At 34.2% G+C, this 9,330-nt stretch overlaps 1 long non-coding RNA gene across 1 annotated transcript in view; it reads right to left on the bottom strand.

The window, feature by feature from the left end:
• LOC149137539 (uncharacterized) overlaps positions 1-8,808 on the bottom strand; it is an 11,623-nt gene extending 2,815 nt beyond the window's left edge. The window contains exon 1 of the long non-coding RNA XR_016238583.1: positions 8,495-8,808. This is a non-coding gene — a long non-coding RNA (uncharacterized LOC149137539). The remainder of the gene's footprint in view (positions 1-8,494) is intronic.
• Between the last annotated feature and the right edge of the window lie 522 nt (positions 8,809-9,330).

Below are 9,330 nucleotides of genomic sequence, written 5' to 3'. Positions count from 1 at the left end.
TTCTCTTATGTAGAGCTAGTTTGAAAAATGAGAACTTCAATTCCTTGAATCAGACAGGAATGTTAATTGACGCAATTAGAATGACATTGATCATCAGACAGATTGAGCAAGATTAGCATAGTTCTAACAAACAACGACACCAACAACAACTGCAACATGTATTTACATAAAGAATTTCCATCGGAGTAAATGATTATCTTTGGGCGAACATAATTAAGCTCTGCTTCTTTGTTCACTACACATACATACGACCATACACATAGAGATACAAACAACCATTCCCGCCATGATTGATCGCTAAATCCATAAGTTGTTTTATTCTCTCTTTTTATTCTCTCTGTTTATTTCTTTATATTCTTTTCTGTTGAAGACAGTAGGCTCGAAACGTAAAAGAGCCTCTCACTTACCCGAGCGTCAAACTAATACACCTGCTTGTTGTGTATACACCTGTCTTCGTCTTTTGTTTTTCTGTAAATTTCAACTCTCTCACTTTATATACATGGTGTCAACAAAGTCTGGCTACATGGAGTAAATAAAATCATAACATAAACAATTAAGTATAAAAAATTATTATTGCTTAAAGTATGTGACAATCCCCATGTACCCAGAATTTGTGGACACCCTGTATAATTTTCCATCTACCAAATCTACACAGTAGGCCTAGGTCAGCCCGTGATTATAGAAGAAGACACTTGTCCAAGTTGTCATGCAATGAGATTGAATCTGGAACCATATATGCATATATGTAGATATATATATATATATAAACATATACATACATATATATAAGAGAGAGAGAAACATATATGATAGCTGCAACTCAGTTTCGAACAGTGCCATCCCTTGGATGAACTCTTAACGAAGCGCACTAAGAGTGTAATAGTATTTGTTTCCCGCTATGCACTTAAACACTTTTGCACATGTGTAGTAATGATGGATGCCTCCTGGAGTAGGTGTTCTAAGAGTTGATCTTCCATACTGACACCAATCATCATCCATGATAGAGCCTTCCATTGAGAGTTTTATCTTCAGTTACGGCTATGTATAATAGAATTGTTAATTGAGATGTTAAAAATGAAGTGATACTTATGCCTAAAGAGAGAGTCAATTACACTCACTCAACAACGTGTGTATTTGACCAAGAAAGAGAAATAGTCTACATTATACGATGCAGAAGAAGATAGCAGTGTTCAAGCACTGTTCTTCTTCTCCCAGAAGGATGTTTCAACAAAGTCTATAGTAGATGGCTCTTAGACCTGTTGGATGTTTTGGCACTCTCCCTAATTCATGTACCTATTGACATGTCTTGCTTTCGTCCCGCAGAGTGTCTTACAAATCCCTCTCTGAAGGAGCAGGTATGATAGGATACACATATAGTCACCGACGGCACAACAGTTTAACGTGAAGTATCGCATTACATATTATTACTAGTGGCACTAAGAATTAGCTAGCATTTTAAACTTACAAGAGAAATGTAATAGTTAACAAATATCTACTCTAGTAAAACATTCAATGTAATCTTTCCGTTTAACATTAAGTAGATCTATTCCACAGATGATACAAAAACAAATATATATATATATATAGATATATATATATATATATATATATATATATATATATATATATATATATATATATATATATACATATGTATGTATGTATGTATGTATGTATGTATGTATGTGTGTGTGTAGTCATTTGCATTTATACATGTGTGTGTACATGAGTGTATGTATGTATAGAGTTTATATGTAAATATGGATAAATAAATAGCCATATATACAGTTTGGAAAACTAATATAGGCTATATTAAGATCGACAATTACTATCAAAAACATTGAAATTTACTGATAATAGAAATAAACAAAATAAAGTTAAATATTTTTCCAAAAGAAAAGACATCGGATTCGTCTGTAAAATATAAAACTAAGTGCAATTTCAACAAACTTATCTTAGACTTATTTAATGAACAAAGATGATGTATTGTGTACGAAGCACAATACACTAATACATACAGTGAAAGTAAAAGTATAAAAGACGATGATGGGACAGAGAGAGAGTGAGAAAGAGAGTGAACTGCGACATCATTCTAAGAAATGATCTATGCATCCTTCAGGCAATGGTGAGACTTCGGTGATATAATCAAAATCTAATGATTACAAGGAAGAAAGAAAACAATAGGATAAAAAAAAACGACTTCAGCGAATGGCAACAACAATGGAAACAAAAGTTAATCTATAACAACAAGCAGAAAAACAGAAAACAACAACAATAACGATAATAGAGAAAGAAACCAATACATCATCATGTCGGCAAGAAGAGAAACCACATGTAAGGAGAAAATCACCAGCGACAACAGCAATAAATAGCATGTATAATGACACCAACAATAACAACAGTAACTACCACGGCAACTGCATGCTATGCAAGAAAAATTGCAAATACAGTCAATTAGAACAATGCAAGAAACAACATCGAAACATTATTGACGACGAGAACAGCCAGAACAGAAACAAAAAGAGCAACAATAAATTCTTGGACATATTCGGGAGGAACAAGTCAACAAGTCTAGTAACAACAAAGACAATTTGAACAGCAACAACAAATACAATAACAAGAGCAAAATAATGAAAGTAAAATAAATAAAAAAAGAGGTACTGTATCGTTTTGCTAGCGAATTAGGACGTAACAGTGACAGAAGCATCTATGACAGCAATAACATAAGCAACATTGATAACATCAAGACCATCAACATTGTCAACAGCAATGTTACCAACGTTATCAACCCCTCAGCAGCATAAATTATATTGAGGAGAATATCAGCAAAACGAATTTCAACAATATCAAAACACAATCAACTGTAATAGCATTATAAAAATATTAACAATAAAAATATCAACGTTCCCAAAAATACCATTATAAGCATCATCAAAAATATCAGCTGCAATATCAATTATTCCATATACCTACAATATCTCGCACATCAAAAAAAAAAAAAAAGAAAACGGCATCGACTTATATAGAACATCATTAGCAATAGCAAAATCTTATCAATACTAACAACAAAGCATCAATATAAAGTTGACAATATCATTATTAACATGAAAAATAACATATCACCAACATTAACAACATTATCAGTATCATCATCTTCACCAAACACACCAGCAACACCAACAGAATTATCAATATCAAGATTAAAGTCAACAGCATCCGCAATATCAAGACAGCATAATAAACGTCAAGAGAAACCTCACTAATGTATCTTCTTCAACAAAAGTAACAGCACGAACATTTTCAGCTTTATCAGTAATATCAACAACTATCTCAACCTCAGTATTTATATCATTATAAAGTTCGACACGTCAGTTCGTCTCCGTCACAATAAGGGTTTCCATGAGAATATTATGAATCTTATCCACTATATACGGCTAAAGTGAAATTTCAGTTGATAGCATTGCCCAGCTGTTAAAGAACGATGAGCCCCTATGATATTTATAGAGTACAATGATCCAAAATAATAAGGAAAAAAGAAGTTCGATACATGAGCAGCAAATAGTGAGGTTTGCATTTAATGATATGAAGTCAACAAAAACAAAACATTTAGCAATAAAACGTGCAATAAGAAAATTTCCCTGATAAGAGTGAACTGAACACTAGAGAGAGCAACTGGATAAGAAAACCTACGAAAGCACTGATAACTCTGCCTTATCGAGGCATTAAACGTGATAATAATACTGATTATTGCGACGATTTTAGTTGTTAGAGGAGCATCCGATAAAGAGGTGTCCGATAAAAGAGGAACATGGCAATATGAGTAGGTATTTATGCAATGCAATATGAGGGAAAATAGGAAGAAAGGAAGATTTATGAGAATAAAGAATACAATTTCAATATCCCCACCAGCAGGAAAGGGTACGATGTTCCCAAGAATGTTTCGAGACATCTTAAGAAGTCCAGTCTAAGACACTCCCTTTGTTTTCACATACTCTCAGTACCACCGATTTACTGCGCGGATCCAGGATGATCTTCTGTATATCTAACTCTGATTCTTTCTGGATTCAGAAATCTGATTCTTGCAAAACTCAGAACTGTGTCGTGCTTTCCAGAAGATTTTATTTCGATACAGGCTGCCTCATTTACATTAAGTGAATTGAGGTTGAGTATATGACCATGCTTTTCAGTAGCTCTTCATAACATGTACATTTGCAATCCTAAACGGAGAAATGAATGTTCTAATAGAAAATGCAGATCGGGAGGTTACTCATTTTCGTCATCGCGTGGACAGTTAGTCTGAATATGGTTTCATGAGTGTCTTTTAAAAGGCCTCTCTAAATAGCTTCTTGTTTACTTTAAAAATCCCCAAACTACCCGGTTTTGGATTCCGTCCTTTTTGCTGTTGTTGGCGTTGTTTTCTTTCTTGTATTGATGGTTGACTTTTCTTTTTATTTTTGTTGTTGATTCTGTTTTGTCTACATTTTCGTTTCTGTATTACGACTAAAGCTTTTAGCTTCTTATTTTTTGTCGTTTCTGGTGACCGCTTGCAACTCCTTGCGTTTCCTGTTTTTCTCTTTGTCATTTGATTATAATTCAAGGAGGAAAGAAGATGAAAGGAGGCATTAGCTTATCTGCTCATTTCTTTTTTCTGGTTGTTCATATCATTGCTGCTGTTTTTATCGTTGTAGTCATAGCATAAGCAGCAGAGTGGGTTTTTTTTTGTTTTTACCAGAAGACGGAAAGTAATCGAGGGGTTAACAAAAGGAGGCACTGAAAGTAAATTCTCACTCAAATCACTGACCGATTGTGTGGAAACTCCTCAAAGATAGTTGCAGAAGCAATAGATCATCATCTTTACGAAAACCACTTAATGCTTTATGAGCAGAAATTCCGTTAGAGATTAAAAGGGAAGAGATGGACAAATTTATGCGTCGCGTATACTGAATATATAAACGCCTACGACATAATCCTGCAGAAACGTCAGATACTTTTTATAAAATGCAATGTCATATCGGACACTAGAATTAATAACGGGTATGGCGAAAGAGTTACAAGAGAAGACAAGTCAGGGTTCCTATCGAAAAGAGAAAGAAAAAATGCCCCATGGAAGTGAAAGAGTGTTTTTCAAATATGCTGAATCGAAAAAGATAAACGAGTTTAAAGGAGAAACGAAGAGATCAGATCTAAAGGAAATTCTACCATGCTGCTTTTCAGAAAACGCAGAAGAGATAAAGGATAAGGAGAAATGGCTATGGCGAAAGAAAGGAATAATGAAAAATGAAATCGGGCACATGATTTTGCCCTGCGGAAAGAAATCTTGAAAGTAAATTTGATCAATAAAGAAACAGCAATAAAATTCGTCTTAACGTAGAATATGAGATTATTCGAGTTAAACCCTAAGTTAGCTAAGAATGAATACAAAAAATGTAAGAAAGCAAAATTGTTGCAATAATTTTCTGGAATTATTGGCAGAAAATGGTTTTGCACGTACAGAAAATAGTTATAATCAATGTTGCGGATAGAAATGAAAACCCTTGAAAACGATGAAGTGAGTTTGTTGTGAGGCATTTCTCAGGGAAGAACAAAGCAGGCCAAATATTGAAGCCTTTGAAATGAAGACACTATATATAGTAATCGATGTGGTATTTGATATCAGAGTAAAAAAAAAAAGTATTATACCTGCTTGAAGTATAAAATTATCTAACTCCAGAGGCAAGAAATTAACAAGGGCATCATGCTGACGATTATTATTGAGAATTTGGCGAACAGCATCAATGTATTCAGGAAATAACTCAGAAAAATCTTTATCTTAATCTGGAGTAGGGCGCATTGCAGAAATAATGCCTATGTACAAGATAACAAAAGCTCCTCATCCTACATCACAGGCTGTGGTTCGATAAGAAGCATAATTATATCGGGTACAACATCAAAAGCCTGAAACAAATAATATTTAAAATAATGGCCTGTAGTCACGTGGCAACAAAGGAGACAAGAGTAAGGATAAGGGAAAAAAACAAAGGGAGTGGGGATAAGGGAGATAAACTTCTGGAAGTACACTAGTCATACGACCATATATTGAACGTATGGTTTATAAGGTTTTACAAGTAAGTATATGCATACGAATATCTTCTGACAGCATGTGTATCGTACTGAAATTTGCTTCTTGTATTTCTTTATCTATCCATCAATTACTTCGCTCATGAATCCTGTATATATATATATAATCACATATTATCGTCCTTTATGATGGCCATTCACCTTTTTGTTACTGATAGATGAACTTAATGATGTGCACAGCTTGTGCAGGCAAAAATCATGTAATTACTTATGCGCCCATGTAGTGAATGATGTGGAAGTCAAGCACACAAGTATATTAATATGTAAACACGTAAAAACGCCTACGAATTGTGATACAGCAAATGCCTGCAACCTCAGAAATCGTAAATTGGCTTTCAATAATCTAATCTCACTTAATTTCATTATTGTTTATATTAAATTTTTGATCTATATAAGTGTGAACACTTTTCCTTCATATCAACATGTTGACACGAGACTCTTACGTATCCAGTTCAATGAATTAAGCCATATATAGGCATGCGCATTTATTCACTGCCTACGTACATGCAGACACACATGTGATGGTGTCACAATATTCACAATATTCTTACTATTACTATATTTTCACAAAATTCTTACTATTATGAAACTTCATAATGGTACAATACCCACAATTTGATTAATTCCAGTATTTTACTGTTATATACTTTGTGTCTTCGGATTTGAAGTTATAGGGTATAGGGATTGAATTAGATAACCGCAAACTATTTTGTCTTTTCCTCACCAAATATGTGCGTAAGAAAAACTCCATTGAAACATGGGTGAAATTCAAAGCCACAATAGTTCTTACGTACAAAAATATCACAACTATGCCTAAGAGTAACACAAGTTGTAATCTATTTACAGTAATTGGCATAACCATCGTCATCATGCTCCACCAGCTCAGCGTATGTCCTTCTCTTACATCCACTTGCCTACTCAATGCGCCCTCCGAGGAACAAAATACTCAACAGTAAAATAAGAAATAGCAAAACTGCTGCTTACAAATTCCGTCATGTTGTCACGTCTATGTTTTGTAGCAGAATCAGAAGTCTGGAGCTTCTAATATCCAGAATCGTAAATTATATGGTTTCGTCTCTCATCCTCATTTTTCTGTCTATGCTTTATGGCGTTACCATGTGTGTAATAATAAATGGGCAGTCTATATCCTGATATAAATAAACTCGCATCTGATATGCTCCAATCCATACCACTACTCTACAACCTTATGCAAATCAACTGACTTAGTGTAGCATCTACAAAACCCGGCATTCCAATAATTAGGAGGTAAACCACAGATAATGACAAATATCAGAGCATTTCACTGAAATATATAAGCATGCCACATACAGAGATGATAAAATATCAGTATTCATAAATAATACATTAACGACATTTGTAGCATACATAAAAAAACATTCAACAGGGTAAAATGCACTCAGATACACCAAGAGGTAAATCCTTCAAAATAAAAGCAAAAACAATAAATAATCTCCATCGCTAATTACTCCATGACTGACACGGTGACAACAGTAACAACCACGACTACAACACAATCTATAAGGGCTAATTACATATATATTTTTTGTTCAAATGTCATAAATCATTCATTCACTACTAAGATCTCAGAATAGCGGAAAATATATTACTAGTATCTGTCAAATAGATTAATCCAGAGGTACTATTATCCCACCCCACCACCATGATATTTGTGTCTCCATGTGCGTAGGCAGTGAACAAATGCGCATGCGTATATATAACTTAATTCATTGAACTGTATACAAAACGGGTACGTAAGAGTCTCGTGTTAACATGTTGATATGAAGGAAAAGAGCTCACACTTATATAGGTTAAAAATTTAATATAAACAATAATGAAATTAAGTGAAGTTAGATTATTGAAGGCGAATTTACGATTTGTGAGGTTGCAGTTATATGCTGTATCATAATTCGTAGGCGTTTTTACGTATTTACATATTAATATGCTTGTGTGCTTGACTTCCACATCATTCACTACATGCGCGTGTATGTCATTACATGATTTTTGCCTACACAGGCTGTGCATATCATTAAGTTCATCTATCAGTAACAAAAAGGTGAATGGCCATCATAAAGGACGATAATATGTGATTATATATATATATACATGAGTGAAGTAATTGATGGATAGATAAAGCAATACAAGAAGCAAATTTCAGTAAGATACACATGCTGTCAGAAGATATTCGTATGCATATACTTACTAACACCATTGTAAACCATACATTCAATATATGGTCGTATGACTAATGTACTTCCAGAAGTTTATCTCCCTTCTCCCCACTCCCTTTGTTTTTTTTTCCCTCATCCTCACTCTTGTCTGCTTTGTTCCCACGTGACTACAGGCCATTTTTTCTCACCTCTGTCTTTTCTAGACGGGCCGCGTACTTAACAGGACGTCATTTCTTCTCGCCTCGCGACATTTTTCTCTCTCTTTTTCTTTCTTCTACTATTATCTTCTCTTATATCTATTCTATATCTTTTCAAAATTTCTCCAAAGCGTTACCTATTACAATGAGACTTGGCCTAACGGCCCTTAATGTTTGTGCCCCAGAATCCATCTGGGAACATATGAGAGGGATCGAGTGCAGCACAATATAGCGGAATAAAGTATGGTATGATAAAACACAAATTTTACAAATTTATAACCATAATAAATATGGAAATTTGCTAAATATAGTAAAAAGTAAGATGGTAAGCATAAATCAATGTAAGCTAATATTATAAACCAATAATTATGAGTATAACATTATGACGTAAATATGAGTATAAATGTGTATGTGTGTATAAACACACACAAACACACGCACACACATACATACACACACACAGAAGAAATGAAACATAGACAGAGGCATGGGGGATGGATATATATATATATATATACATATACATACATTCATGCACACATGTTTGTGATGTGGGAGAAAGGGAATTAGTTTTTGTATTGTCTTATGCTTTTACAGTTTCCTTAGTTCTTGTAGTTGTTGGTTGTGTTTTTTCGGGTACATGTGTTGGTGTAGGCGGGTTTGGTTTGTGGTATTCTTCTGTCTTGCTCCTTTTGCTCGTTCTTTGTGTTGGTGGTGGTGTGGGTAGTAGGGGTCCTTTTTTGGCTGTTTTTCCTTCTTGTTGTTTTTTGTTATCTGTTGTTGTCGGGCAATCTTTTTTGAGGTGCCCTTCGATGCCACAGAGGTAG

The sequence above is a fragment of the Octopus bimaculoides genome, chromosome 1 (assembly GCF_046866305.1).
Source record: "Octopus bimaculoides isolate indiv1 chromosome 1, ASM4686630v1, whole genome shotgun sequence".
Lineage (NCBI taxonomy): Eukaryota > Metazoa > Mollusca > Cephalopoda > Octopoda > Octopodidae > Octopus > Octopus bimaculoides.
Note: the sequence above shows the minus strand (reverse complement) of the source record. Positions and strands in the feature narration are given on the sequence as shown.